The sequence below is a fragment of the Euprymna scolopes genome, chromosome 34, assembly GCF_053919585.1.
Source record: "Euprymna scolopes isolate OS-2025 chromosome 34, ASM5391958v1, whole genome shotgun sequence".
Lineage (NCBI taxonomy): Eukaryota > Metazoa > Mollusca > Cephalopoda > Sepiida > Sepiolidae > Euprymna > Euprymna scolopes.
The window spans coordinates 85,522,491-85,539,016 of NC_136515.1; positions in this window are offsets into that span (position 1 = coordinate 85,522,491).

Below are 16,526 nucleotides of genomic sequence, written 5' to 3' on the forward strand. Positions count from 1 at the left end.
TAAATTTCCTTACGCAATTACTCTGAAAAATTTAGGTCTACAGACTCGAAATTTGATATAGAGGGTACTGAGATTTGGGAAAATCGTATCATCGGTTTTTCCTTAGAAACTGTACGATTAACGGGTCAAAGTTCAACGATTTGACATTTGAGAACTCTACCAAACTCCTCCAACAATTTTAGGTCCACACACTTGCAATTGTTGATATAGGTTCCTTGGACATGGAGCTAAGTTAATAACTTGATTTGAGCGCAAAACCATAAATTTTAAGGGGTAATGATAGGGCTCAAAGTTTTAAAAAATTGACCGCTTTTTTATGCTCAACATACACCTCCAAATACCTGGGCAACGCAGGGTACCCATGCTAGTATATCTATAAAAGTGAACGTGTCTGTGTGTGTGTCTGTGTATATTTCCCCCACGCAAAAGCTCTTACAATTTTAGGTATACAGACTCGAAGTTTGATATACAGGGTACTGAGATTTGCGAAAATCGATGTGATCAGTTTTCGACCAGAAATTTCGCTGTTAAGGGGTAAAAGTTCAACGATGTGAACTTTGACAACTATACCAAACTCCTCTGACAATTTAGGGTCTACACATTTGAAATTATAGATATAGGTTCTTTGGACAGGGATCTTACTTATGTACTTTATTTAAGCCAAAAACAATAAATTTAAGGGGTAATCATAGGGGTAAAAGTTAACAAAATTGACTGCTTTTTTTTTATTTTTTTGCTCAACATACACCTCTAAATACCCGGGCAACGCCCGGTTAAAATGCTAGTATATCTATAAAAGTGAATGCGTCTGTGTTTCTGTCTGTCTGTGTGCCTGTGTACATTTCCCTACGCAATAAATCTGATAATTTTAAGTCTACAGACTCGAAATTTGATGAACATGGTACTTAGATTTGGGAAAAACTTTGTGATCGGTCTCCGGCCAGAAATTTGGATTTTAAGTGGGCAAAGTTCAACAATTTGACCTTTGAGATCTCTACCAAACTCCTCCGACAATTTTTGGTCTACACACTTGAAATTTTAAATATAAAATCCTTGGACATGGATCTCACTTAATAACTTGATTTGAGCCCAAAACAATACATTTTAAGGGGGGTCATAATAGAGGTCAAATTTTAAAAAATTGATCGCTTTTTTTTTTGCTCAACATACACCTCCAAACACCCGGGCAAAGCCGAGCTGAAATGCTAGTATATCTATAAAAGTGAACGTGTCTGTGTATCTGTCTGTCTCTGTGCTGTCTGTGTATATTTCCCTACGCAATAACTCTGACAATTTTACGTCTACAGACTCGAAATTTTATATACAGGGTACTGAGATTTGGGAAAATCTATGTGATCCGTTTTCTCCCAGAAATTTGGGATAAAGGGGTCAAAGTTTAACGATTTGACCTTTTAGAGCTCTACCAAACTCCTCCGACAATTTAGGGTCTAAACACTTGAAATTTTAGATACAGGTTACTTGGACATGGGTCTAACTTAATAACTCGACTCGAGCCCGAAACAATACACCTCCATACACCCCGCCAACTAGTCATACTAGTATATATATATATATATATATATATATATATATATATATATATATGTCGTAAACTTTTAAATCGATTTATATCCGAAAAAAATGATGACAAGGAGTCAAAATTGGGGAAAAAAAATTGGTAGTGGAGGGGTCATCAGATTTTTATTTGTTTTTCATATATTTTCCAACTTCACATGCCCGCTCGTGAAAAAATTACTGCTTCCTTATAATAACAATAATACGGCTTTTAAAGATAGTATCAAGCGTATCTACTGCTTATCCCACTTGAATCGTTGTTTTTTTTCGTTTTTTGTTTCGATGCCAGCCCGCTGGGTTTTTTTTTACTGAAAAGAAATGAACTTTTTTGAAAATAATCATTATACCCACATGCATATTTCTACGTTTTTTATGATTTTTTACTGCATTTTGTAAAGGGATTTTTAATTACGTTTAATACCTACGGAATGTCTGGTAAAATAACTTTAAAATTCTGCATTAATTGATATACAATATTCATGCATATTTAACGCCCAGGCATTTCCGGGTGTTGCTAGTATTTACGCGCGTGCGTGTGTGTATGCGTGTGCATGTGTATGTGTGACCGCGTATTTATTTGTGTGTCTGTTAAAAGCGGGTTGTGGAAGTTGGGGGACTGGGGATGTTTACCAGGTCCCCGCTCAGATTCAGGTGGGTGTGGTAAATGTTTGTTTTCCCCCCAGAAATCAATATAAACCAATATAGTTATGGATGGTGATGTTATTTTTGGAAGTCTCTGCTGTGATCAGTAATGTCAGCAAAGCGGACATACGGAGTGTAAGCGCTTATTCTACGCGTTTGTTATATACTCCTAAGTAAGCAGAAGCATATCACGAAGTGTATGGCGCACGGTGTATGGGCGATGAGTATTAGATCTTGGTAAACAATAGGCACTGCCAAAATAGAATGTAAGAGTAAGTATTTTATGACGAAATCTCTTTTTAAAAATCTACCAAAAATCAAGTAATTATCAAATAAATACATGTATACAAAACATTTGTCTTTTGTTTTATCTGATTTTTCTCATGATATGCTTCTCTTTTTTCAAAATCAAGATATAAATTTAGTGTTCTTTCCCTTGGTTGTAAAATACAAATAAATATTATATTTTAATTGATCCTAAGTTTAAATTTTGCAACAATTAAGGAACAATTGTATGATCGAGACATTCCAAGACAAAATATATTAAGTGGAAAATTTAAATGGCTTCAGGCATTTAATTTGTGATATGTTTTATTGAATAGAGATAATCATTAAACACCTTGACTCTGCTCATTGACTCCATGGTGTCCTGAGGTTTGGGAAACCGTGGTCAAGAACATTTGCAAAATACTCGTCAATAGTATTTTGCGCGAGATGATTTTCTCAACAATCTATATTATATCATGAGTACGAAGAAAATCGTGACAAAACTGCTCTTTAACTTTCGTCTTGTTTGAGTGGAATATCTATGCGACGATGTCAACATCACAAACATGTATGGCCGCAAAAGACTAACGGATGTATCAGCATCAATTTTCTTATTCACTCAAAAATAGTAACCTTTAATTAGTTTAAGATAAAGGGGGAAATTAAATGCGCTTCTTTAAGTTTGACAAACAAACATGACAAACATTGAATTACGAGAGTATTTTCAATTTAAAATATACTAAAATAATATGATGCTATGATAAAAATGTTAGTTCCTTTGCTTTATGCAATCTTTTCGGCACTTAAATCATCGTTTCTATTTCAATTCACACATTTATTTTTTTAAATATTAATATTTATATATTTATATGTTATATTTGGTGACTAAAATATGTAATGTTACTGAATTGGCCGCACATTTATACTTGTATTTTTGGCTTTTTAATGAAATATCTCGCAGCGTAGAACTTAGATCCGATATTTCCTTAATACTGAAAACTGAAAATGCACACAAACCTGCATAAAATAAGCTATGTGTATGAAGCATAAGATTTAATAATAGCGCATTACATTTAATGTATGTACGTACGTGTGTCGCGGTTTCCAGATTATAAATTATTCGATCCTGAGATTCTATTCATTAAATAAGAGAACAGAAGGCGACAGCGTACTACGAACATTAAAATAATATATAGATACGGTAACTGTATGTTCGACACATGCTACCCCCTCCAATAAATAGGATCTCCCAATCCCTGAACTCTCAATGTAAAAATAAGAACATAGAAAAATAAATGGTAAATGTCTATTTTGGGCCGTCGTACTTTTTTATGGTGAGGATTGAATGTTGTTTCTGTACTGCCTAAATACGATGTCATTATATAATGGTGTGTTGTTCGGTTACGTTGTCCATAAAATGGAAATATGTCATAGACTTCTAAATGAATCCAGATGAATTCAATTAGCATTTTTACAATTAAGAAAATAGTGCTACAACAAAGCAGCAGAGTCACGGTTCATGTAGAACGCGTACATAATGTCCGGCAGCAATATACAACATCTAAAATATGCTCCTATGGATTTTCCACAATTTCAACAATACTGTTTTATTACAAAAGGAATGTTTTTAAATTAAAGATGATCATCGCATTTGGTTACTTAATACCATCGACTGTGATCATGTAGATTCAATAATCAAACAAGATTACTGTTTGTCAACTCAATAAATCGTAAAAATATTCAAGTCTTTTTAATCCAGCGTAGGACATAAATTGCGTGGAATCGGTAATTTTTCTCAAGTTAAGTTTTGTCTGCTGAATAAAATAAGAAAATAAAATATCGCAAAAAGCATTTTATTTTGCTGTAACGGCAGAACAATGGGAAATTTTAAAAATACCTTGTTCATAATTACCAATCATTAGTCTTGGATTAATACCAGTAATGTTTCACGCCGAATATTGTAGAAAATTGCAGATAATTAATCACAACAAACTAAATGGTGGTATCAATCTAAATATATGATCTAATGGGTATGGGGGATTTCAGGTTGGTATATATTGAGGACTACACTGCGAACAGCTGGATAAATTACACGTCACTATTCAATAGAAACAGCAAGAGTTGATTAATTATGAAAGCGTCTTTTTACAACGAGAGGACACATACTGCATCACCTATTTTTGCAACTATTAACATATATTGTGTTAACATACACTTACCAACGCTTTTTTTATATCATACTTCTGTGCGTGTTGTTGTCCAAGGAATTCGGAAGTTTTAACACTGAATAATGACGAGGGGAGATTTAAGGGATACATTGACACAGAATCGGTGACTTAGAAATGGAGACTTACATTGTAAAACCCGTAAGAAACAATGGTTCGAAATTTAAATTCTAAAATCCAGAAAACGATTTACACGATGTAAATTCAAACTGGTCGAAGCCTGAGGAGTATATAAACCCAAGTCCCACACACACTGCTAAAAATAATTTGTTTATTTTAAAAAAAAATATTGTTATTTATCAAAAATGAAATTTAGTGTCTATTTCGAGGAAGACGGCAAATTAAGTTACTGCATATTAAATTTAAATTAGTAACGATCACAAGGCTTAACTTAATTATCTTTACGCTACAGAACCTAAACAAATTTATTATATATATATATATATATATATATATATATATATATATAATCAAATAAAACTGCCCCTTAAAGTGAGCTGAAATATATACTAATAAACACAAAATATTCTAAAAAGAGGAAATCACATTTTCATCAAAGAACATAGCAATACCAAGACATGAAGTATACATGATGAATATGATCCAAACAGTAAATGAATATATAAAAAGAATCAGATTGAGGGTTTACCACTAAAACACTAAGAATGAAGAGACACTGATGAATGTCATCACAAAGTATAAGAATACAAATAGAAATTAAAGACAAAAACAAGAAAACAAATTACTGCAACATCTACGAAATTAATACAAGGATATGCCCACCATAGATGCAGTCATTAGAAAAATTCGAAAGGGACATGTTGAGCCTTGTGGAGGGTTTAAAGGTTAACAAGTCGCGCGTGCGTGGTCCCCCTCTGGTCCTGTATATTAGATGACGCAAAAAATAGTGCAGAAATGATGAATGTGAGAAGTATGAAGGGGCAACGTTGCCTTCACATTTTCGCAAGGTTTCAGGAAAATATAATGGATGCGGCAAAAGTGATGGGGTGAAAAGTGTCATTTTAGAGCATTTGTGCCCTCTTTTGTAGCTCCGGGTACGCCGAATCCTAGTGAAAATCGACAACCCCTGCATTTTCACGCATTAAGACATGTATATGTTAATTCAGCAGTGGCAAACCACTATAGAGGCATACACATCAAGTTGTTGAATAATATGTAAAAAGGGCACAAAAAAAGGCATTTTTTGCCCCAAAGTTCTAGAGGGATGCGAATCAGAATGTCGTCACGGTCAAAAATACTGAATTTCCATTAAAAGCAATGTCCCCCAAATTTGGTTTAGTTTCAGGAGAATTAAATAGAGGGTCCAAACACTACGTGCCAAAAAGTGCCATTTTTAGCCATTTTCGACATGTTTTGAGCCTCTGCGGACGCCAAATTCTAGTATAAATGCACGAACACATGTGTATCTGAGTGACAAATTATTATATAGTCAGACATATCAAGTTTTTGTTGGGAAATATGAAAAATGAGCAACAAAAGGGGCCGTTTTAGCACTAACATTCCCCATGGACGCGAACCAAATTTTGCTAGGGTCACCTATACTGGATTAATATTTAGAAGAATGGGCCCCACATTTTGTCCAAGTTTCAGAAAAATCTAATGGATGAACCAAATATTATGGGGCAAAACGCAAAATTTTTTGCCAGTTTAGGGCATTTTTTTTACCTCTTTTGTGCCCCTGGGAACGCAATAGGAATTTTCGCAAGCATTTTTTTTTACTATGCACATCTACTTAATGTAATAAAATTTTTGATAAAAAATCAGGAAAAACTCCTGAACTGTTAACTGGCAATCGGTCGAAATAACGAATGCGCAGACACACGGACCGACGCAGAGATAGACGCATGGAGGCCACTGAAAACATAGGTATCTCTCCGATATATCGGAGGACCAAAAAAAGGAAAAAAAACATAAACCCTAAGATAAGAGGTACAAATGAGGCATACAGAAAATAATTTAGAAATCTTACGTAATAGTTGCATCAAATATGAAAATGAGCATATACAGAATGAACTTTGAAACGTATAATGACCTCATTTGAATGAACGATATAAACATTATAAAAAACGGAGTAAGATCTTTATAATACAAATTTATTAGCATTAAGAATATATGACAAAAATGAATATTCCGAAAAAAGTAGAAATATATACACCACTTAACCAAAGGCTTTAGTTGAAAGCTCATAAACCTTGCTTTAACAATAAACCCGGCATAAGATTAATTGCACCATGTGTTTTGGATTTAGGTAATATAATTTCTAAAAATATTGGCCAGTATTATACATATTTTAAGATCTAAAATCTAGCATAACATGTGGATGTCTTCTAGTGAGGTTATAGACTGGTTTCAGAAATCACCTAAACACAAAAACAGTAAATTAATTATGGTTGATATTGATTCTTATTTCAATTTATAACTCCTGAAGTCCTTAACACGTTCTCAAATTATATATATATATATTACTTAATTAAAAGCTGTAAAATTATATATATATATATATATATATGGCAAAACTGGTAATTAGTAAAAACCTGAAGAGAGTGCTCAATAATATTGCAGAGCGAATAGTGACCTTATAGAGGTACAGGATACTTTCGGGTGTTGATAGCTTCTAGCGCGGAAGAGATAGCCTATCTCCTTTGCAGCGGTCCTTGCAATACTCTCAATGTAATTGTTCCAACTCATGTTTCTTGTGAACGTTAGGCCAAGGAGTTTAACAGTAGTAGAGAAGGTGTCTTGTAATTATTGAAGGAAACAAATTAAGTCTTGGCAGCATTGAATGTAACCATCCATTTTTGTCTGAATCCCTCTTCAGATTGGACGTCATCCTCTAGCCTTTTCTGCCATTTCCTTGGATATGTGTTCATTTCTTTTCCTGACGTGCCTATTATAGAGCATGGTGTAATCAGCATATATAGCCATCTCAGAGGCAATTTTGTCGGGGAGGTCATTTATGAATATTAGGAATAATAAAGGTCCAAGGATAGACCCCTTAGGCACTTCCGCATTTATATCATATTGTTTAGATGTACGACCGTCGAGGACAACCTCAATTTTTCTCCTAACTGAGAATGATTTAATTATGTTAAGTATTAGTCCAGTGATACCGTATGATCTCAGTTTCTTGAGAATACCTTAATGTCGTACCCTGTCAAAAGCCTAAGATATACATATAGCTACCGCTCTATCCTCCCCCGCTTTGTTCAGTGACTGGCATATACTTTCAGAGATTACAGTTAGGATATTTGCTTTAGAACGCGCTTGCATAAATCCCTATTGTTAATCGGTCAGAAGCTTAGCATCTGTAAGGTTATGGACTAGAGTGTGATTAATTATGATCTCAAATACTTTAGCGAAAAGTGTGAGGAGGCTAATGGGGCGAAAATATAATGGGTCAGTCCTTTCGCCAGAATTATTGAAAGCTGGTACCACAAAAGCAGTTTTCCAGCATTCTGGAAAGCAATATTCATTAAGGCATTTGTTGTAAAGTTTGGAAAGAACTGGAGCTACTTCGGCGGAGCAATTTTTTAATAGAAAAATCAGGATGAGATCAGGTCTACATGTATTTGAAGGGTCAAGATTTTTTTAGATAGCATGCACCTGAGATGTGGTGATTTTCATATCGTCTAGCGTGGCGTCTGTCTGCAAGCGAATATCTGGGAGGGGATTGTTAGCAGGGGCCAGCGTGGAGTTTGAGGCAAACCGACTGGTAAGCTATTTAGCCTTCTCGTTTGCTGAGCAAACAGCCTCATGATTGTTGGCTAGTGAGGAATTGTTGATTACCTATTATTTAGTACACTGTTGTTGATTTTCCAGCAATCCCGGGTTCCTAATAGTTGTGCTTCGATGCCTTTTTTTTTTGGTGGTTTAAGTAAATCTCTCTTAGTTGTCGCTATTTCTTTTTTACAGTTAGTTCTAGCTTCTGTATACCTCTCTACGTTTGATCTGGACTTATGTCGGTTAAATCTGCGATGTGTATGCTGGCGCAATGACTGTTGAACAAATAGAAGTAAACTATTAGGGAGAGTGTGGATTGCTATAAAATTTCCGTGTGGAAACATGTGCTCCAATTGCCTTTTGGAACCATACAGTGGTCTCATTTGTGCGCTGTTCAGCAGAAAGAGAAAAGATATTCCCCATGGGGTATCTCTGATGAGATTTCTAATGACAGCTCAGTCAGCCTTTTTATAATATCTCGTCGTTTTGAGCAAGGCCTCTTTAGTGTTTGCTCTTGAGTTTGGGGCGATTTCAACCATTATCACTGCATGAGCAGCGTTCCCAATTGGGTTGTGGGCATTCGTTATACAATTATCGATGACTGTGGTCAGAAACAAATCTTGAAATGACGCGTGTTGTGTTGCTCGTCTGGGAAACGGGTTGGAAACTAATTAATAATAAAACGGGTTGGAAACTAATTTATAATGAGTATTAGTTACGATAAGTATGAATTAAAATCATTTTAATTATATTTAAATATTTTTTTTTTAAATTAGCATGGAAAAGAAAAAGGTAAACAAATATATCGTAATATTCAGAAAAGAAATCATACAAAACTAATGCAAATGCCGAAATAAATAATTAGACATATCAATGGTTACTTACATTTACAAATTGTAGTTAATTATTTAAGAAGCTAATCAATTAAATGATCAAAGCAGAGGGAAAGAATAATTATAAAAACTAGAAAGTAATTTTCACTATAAAATTAAGAATTTTGTAGAATTTACATCTAAAAATGCGAAATTCGAAAGTGGGATAGTGAAGAAAATAGTGATAAAAAATTAAAAAAATAAATAAAAGGATGAGTAATTGGGTGAATTTAAATAGAGATTATGAATAGGTTTTTATAGATAGAGTGAATTTATTTTCGGGTCTGAAAAGTAGTTTTTAAGAGTGTTTTTAAATAATATAATGTTTTAATTTGTCCAAAATCGTAATGAAACATTTATAACGCATAAGGGAATACACCATATATTTAGTATTTGTTTATATTTTGTTTTCTCCCCTTTTGCATATATATATATATATATATATATATATATATATATATATATATATATATATATATATATAGACTGCATATCAAATAATTTACGACTTTACAGTATTTTAAATATTAAAGGAAGGAGTCAACAAAAATCCATTAAACTTTGAGAAAATGCGTACGATACTATTCATCTACTCCATTCTGAACTAAAAGTATTCAAAGCAGTATTACCGAAACTATGGCAAAAAAGGGTATCTGTTGATGTCTCCTGTCAAGTTATTAACGAGGTTGAGATAAAAACACTATATCCACATAACTTGTTCATTGAAATAATATTCAAGCATTAAATGGACTAGGAAGAATCCTTAGAACACAATAGCTACATAGCAATTTCTACGTTTAAATAATTAGTAGGGAAGATGCAATCCTTTTTCATGAATGATTTGTAAATTCGTTGGTCCACAGAATTAGTATTTTTTTTTTTATTTCGTCAACATTTATTTCTCGCGATACCTCGTGGAGAGCAGCCTACATCTCAGCTTTGCTCTTAAATTGGCGTCCACTTTCATAGAGGCGTCACTTATTGATACTATAAAGGTTCTCAATCGGGTTCAAATCTGGTGAATTTGAAGGCCATTCCGTCTTCCGACGCCCAGAGAACACCAGTTGTTTCAATACTCTTTGTTTTTGTTTGCTGCATGCGAGGAAGCATTATCCTGCATAAAAATAATGGGACTTCTGAACGTCAACTTTTGCTTCTTCAGCCATTGTTTCAAGTTCTCCTCCAGAAAAGCTATGTAAACATTGGACGTCATTTTACCCTTCTGGGGCTCTCAACGGGCCAACTAAAGTACCTCCGATAATCCTAGCCCAAATCTTTTACTCCACCTACAACTTTTGGTGACTTACACGCTGATGACTATGCCGTCCATCTAGGACAAATCCCTTGCCCCAGCCATCTGGCCCATCACGAGAGACAGGCACTTCATCCGTGAACATAACTTTGGAAAAATCTGTTTTCATGTTGTCCTCTACCCATTGTAATCGTTTTTTATGTGAGGTTGCTTTAATGGAGGCTCTATACGGCTTTTCCGACTTTGCCACTGATTTCAGAAAGCGACATCGAGTACTTTTGAGACATTCTTTTATCTGGATCTATCTGACTTCCCCACTTGTCTACCAAGGATTCTTAACAACTTCACGTTTAATTCAGAGTAGAGAACGGCGTAGAACAACTCTAGATTTACTTAGGGTACTTAACTAGGTTCTTTACAGTTTGATGGTTCCTTCATATAATTTTCGAGATTTTAACTTTTGCTAGCTGTTCTGTAATAGGACTCTTTTTAGAACTACTCAATCTTAAATTTCGACAAATTTTATGACGAAAAAAACTACCTTGTTAATAATTTGACACACCTCAAATACCGTGGATTCAGCAATTACGATGGGAAGTTGTTTACATTACGTGGAATAGTACGAACATATCACAGTACGCGCAGATTAGTATTGTCAACATTTCCGAAGGTTTTGATACGAAACTATCGGTAATTTTGTGAAACTGGGCAAAATTCTTCATCTCGGTAATAATTTGGCACACAGTGTATATATATATATATATATATATATATATATATATATATATATATATATATATATATATATATATATATATTGATATTAATAAGGCCTGCAATATAAATGCTGGAGTCCCTCAGGAGTCGATCCTGGGCCCGACTCTCTTCCTGATCTACATCAAAGACCTCCATAAATACATACTTAAATCATTCGTTGACATCTATGCTGATGACACGACCATCTACGGCAACACATCAAAGGCTGTAAATGACAAAGTTCTCTCGGATTCTCTCTCCTCTGATCTCGAGCGAATGGTTCAGTGGGGGAAGAGGTGGCTGGTTACCTTTAATGCATCCAAAACCAAACTCCTATCCTTACATCATCAACGCTCTGATCCCCAGCTGGCATCAATTGTGATGGATCGCTCTCGTCTGGGTGAGGCCCCGTGTTTTGACAAGCTTCTGGGTTTGACCTTTACTCCTGATCTGAAATGGAACACGTACATCAAGTTTGTTGCCAAGGTCGCTGGAAAGATGGGGGATCCTTCTACTGCTCCAGAAGATATCTCACTACTGATGCAATTCTCTATCTATATAAAAGCCAAGTACGTCCAATGATGGAATACTGTTGCCATATCTGGGCAGGAGCTGCTAAAAACAGTCTACCCTGCCTTGACAGAGTACAAAATAGACTTCGTGGCTTATTGGGGATGCCCTTTTCTCTACCCTGCAACCTCTCTCCCACAGAAGAGACGTTGCCAGCCTATCCTTGTTTTATCGTTTTTTCCATGGCAGGTGTTCGTTTGAACTCCACTCTCTGGTCCCCCCTCGCCAATCTTTCACGAAAAACACCCGTCTAGCTGAATCCACTGTGAGAAATTTCTCCCACTCTATATCTGTGCCTAAATCAAAACGCGAATTCCATGAACAAAGCTTCTTTCTTAGAATTGCACGCCTGTGAAAGTCTGTTCCGTCTGCCTGCTTCCCACCGGACTACAACTTGGATGTCTTCAAGTTCAATGTTAACAAATTCCTAATAAACCGCCCCTTAAGTAAACACTTCCTCAAATCTCCACACTAACGTAATGTACTTGCAATAACCCTTATCCCTGAGTTGCTTCCGGGCCTTGATAAGTGCTGATCACTGTGTAATATATATATATATATATATATATATATATATATATATATATATTTACATATACAGGTACACGTCATTATTGCGGGTGTCAAAATATGGGAAATTTAATTCGTGTTCTTTCAGAGCATTAAGGATGAGCACAATGATGAATTTAGTTTGTAATCAGTACAAACATCCTATTGGGATTTTGTTGGAAACATTTTGAAGATTCAAGTAATTTTTTTAAAGTAAGCAAGCTAAAATCACTGACGGAAATTCAAGCTGATAAAAAATGGATGATCAGAAACCATTAACAAAAATATAGAATAAATAAATAAAATATTCGATGAAAATTTCAATCAGACAAAAGATAAAAACAGAAATGATAAGAATTCTTAAATTAGGTTAAAATGGTACCGACGACAGTACATTCTCAAGAAATGTCTAATATGTCATCGAGATGGAAAATACGATCCAGACAAAAACCCGTCATATTTAACGTGATATTTCCCCCCTCTCTCTCTCTCTCTCTCTCTCTCTCTCTCTCTCTATATATATATATATATATATATATATATATATATATATATATATATATATATATATATATATATATATAGGGAACATTGTCTTTGTGTGTGTGTCAGGGTGTTTGAGTTCACTTCTTATCGACTTGGAAACGGCTTTGTCTGTTTTATAAACTGTTACGGGAAAGTACATTAAGAGTTTGGTAGTGTTTACAGATAGGTTTTGTATTGGAACCGATTAAGTAAGTCTCGATGATATATAATCTTACTAATCTGTTGAAAGATGGAATTAACGATTTTGATCATAATCTCCACTTTTAAGATCTTAAAATCAAATGTGAATTTTATAAGTTTTGTTAGAACAGACGCTGAAATGGCAGGTATAAAGTTAACAGTATTGTGTTTGACATGACTAGTACGCGTTCTAAAATAATATATTTGTTTTTAAGCAAAATTACACAATGTTACCTGACTATTTTATGTTAAACTAAAAACATTATCACGGCACAGACAATAAGGCCATATATATAAAATGAAGTTTTTTGACACGCACTACCGAGTTCGAAATGGATGTTTTGTTTAGACAAAAATTAAAGTATGGTACTTTACTTTTGAATTTTAAACTTCAATTCAAGCGGGAACATATAAAAATAGATTAATAAAAAGACTATCCTCCTCAGTGCAATGTAGACAACAATTTATCGTGGAATAAGTAACTGCAAGTAGGTATGCAATGCTCTCTACTTTTCCCAAACAAAAGCAGCTAAATGTTGGGTCTCCACACTATATATATATATATATATATATATATATATATATATATATATATATATATATATATGGATTGAGATTTTTTTGTGTGTGTTTTTGTTTGCGATACTTTATAATGAATTCAATTATTTATACGAAATTTCATTTTTACCTAAAAGCGTCTAGTGAATAATTTTTCCATTGATCAATTCGGTAACCCCGAATTAGGAGCGGCATATGTATTGTTTTCCTCGTCTATGACTCATCAGGGTGACTGTATCAAGTAGCTATATATATATATATATATATATATATATATATATATATATATATATATATATATATATATATAGCTCGGTCGTAAAATACGCTTAATTATAATATTGTGATGGATGCAGATTTCCTATTCATCATAATATTATATTGGACTCAATATAGTGTAATCATTCAAAAAGTTTAAAAAGCGACTCGTGCTACACTGTCAAGAATCTAAACCAAAACCTTGAGGCTATGATTAAGTTTTTGATTTGACGATAATGATTGAGCTATAAACATGCTTGCCGCATGTCTAAAAATTAACACATCAAACATGATATTACGTTACGCATGCATTTTTTAATGCATTGTTCGACCTTTACTTGACAAATGCTATTTCTCTAATTTTCACACTTCACTTATATATATATATATATATATATATATATATATGTATGTATATATATATATATAAGTCTGTGCTTTGTATAACCTTTTTTCGCAAATATTACGCAAGTATAAATCATGTAGAATATCTGCATTAATATAATTACACGGAATAGATTACAAAAGAGCATAATTCTCTTAGACGAACACCGAAAAATAAACAGGAAATTCATTAAAATCAATATTTAAAAGAATATGCAAATTAGTTCGAGCTTTGCAGATAAATGCGTGTGACATGTTCCCCGTCTCAGGTCAGAAACTGACGTCAGACCTCATGGGAAACTGTGGCTTGTGTCGTTCTTCTCCTGGGAGATCTTCACATAAAATTCTTAGCGTCTCAGCTCTGTGTTGATGTCTGCTGAAAAGCAAAAGTAAGCTTCGCGCCGGTAAAGAAAGACAAAGTCATATTTTCTAACTACGAAAAGTTAATTTCACAAAAGTTACGCGTTTTTTCATATGTATCTCGTCAGTTCACCAAAATATTTAAGTTTCACAAAATCTTATTCTTTGTCCACTGAATGGCGGCCAGGATAGATGGAGGGGGATATCGAGCGTTTTGGGAGCGGGTGTATTTCTCGAGAATTGGCTTCAATCTAGTTAAGGCCTGGTATGCGTTTATATACTAAGGTCACGGGTTGGTGTCTCGCGATCTGCTGAACTAATCCAAGCCGCCATCGTATCTGGGGAAACCCCAGATACATTTGCGTGTGTGCACTTAAACAAATCGTCCATAGTTTCGAAAATCTGGGCCAAACATAAACTCCTTCCACACGACCTCAAGGGAGCAAACCTCTAATTCTGACAGCTATTGTCTGAACAGGTGTTCTTCAAGCCAGCATAGGTTGTTTCCATCTCCACATAATTCTGACATTTCCTATCCTTGGGGTTTAAACAATAATATGTATGTCTGTTTTTCTTCAAATACAATACATACTCCTTTTGGCAGGAAACCTGCTGCTGTCCGGGATTCAATTAACGTTCAACAAACAATCTCAGCATATTTAACCGGCCTCACTCAGGGTTTACGGGGATCTCAATCTCCCCAATGGGGAGCAACATCGCTCCCTAAAATGATTACGTCACATGCAATTTCACGACTAATATATAACAAAGTCGTATTTTTTAAATAAATAGAACAAAAACGTTTTTTAATCTGAATATCAATACACAAAAATATATTTATAAGAGTATAAATATATGTATATACACAATATATATATATTATTTTCTGTATCCACATGAACTTTTATGCACCATTTTTAGTATTTCCTTCGATAGTGCTCAATACGTGATTTGACATAAGTATTAACATTGGAAATTATGTATGGCATTAAAGCTATACAAAATTCGTGAATGTTCGTCAGATTATCGATATTCATTCGATTCGTTTTATATTAGGTGAGTCGTTAATGGTTAATGGTTTGTTTGTAATTTTAGATGTCTTTAAAATGAAGAATCGGTGGAAAGCTAATGACCTGATTTGTTTCTGGGGCATGTGACATTTGCCCTTTACGTGAACATTATTGTTTAACAAATTCAGGATCACTTTTCTAAATACCTTTACGTAAAATGAGCACCTACTTTATGACCACCTAGTCAATAAAGTGGGTGTTTATCTTACGTTAACTTAATATAGACAAATGATTCCCATGTTGAAATCTATAATATATTTATACCTTTGAAACTACTCGTTTAATAGAATTTTAACAGTTGTTTTCGTTTTCACCATATAATAGTAATGATTTTAAAGCATATTTTGTAGGTGGAGATACTGCAACTTTACCAATATTTCAATCATAGTCATTTGTTTTCCTAGTTTTGCATACGAATTAAAAATCTCTTAACTCATAGCCTTGATGGAGGGTAGACTAAAACTTGCTGCTATAGTTTCGAATGATCTGAAATAACAACAAGGGAAGATTTGATTCCAAATACTTCTCATATGTTATATCTCCTTTTTTTTGTTTTCATACATAAAGAAATTTTTACATGGTAATTGATACTGGAGATATTCATAATCGTACCATATTTCCAAAAGAGGTGAGTTATAACATATGAGAATTATTTGAAATAAAGTTTCCTCTGTCTATTATTTCAGATCATTCGAAACTATAGCAACACGTTTTAGTCTGC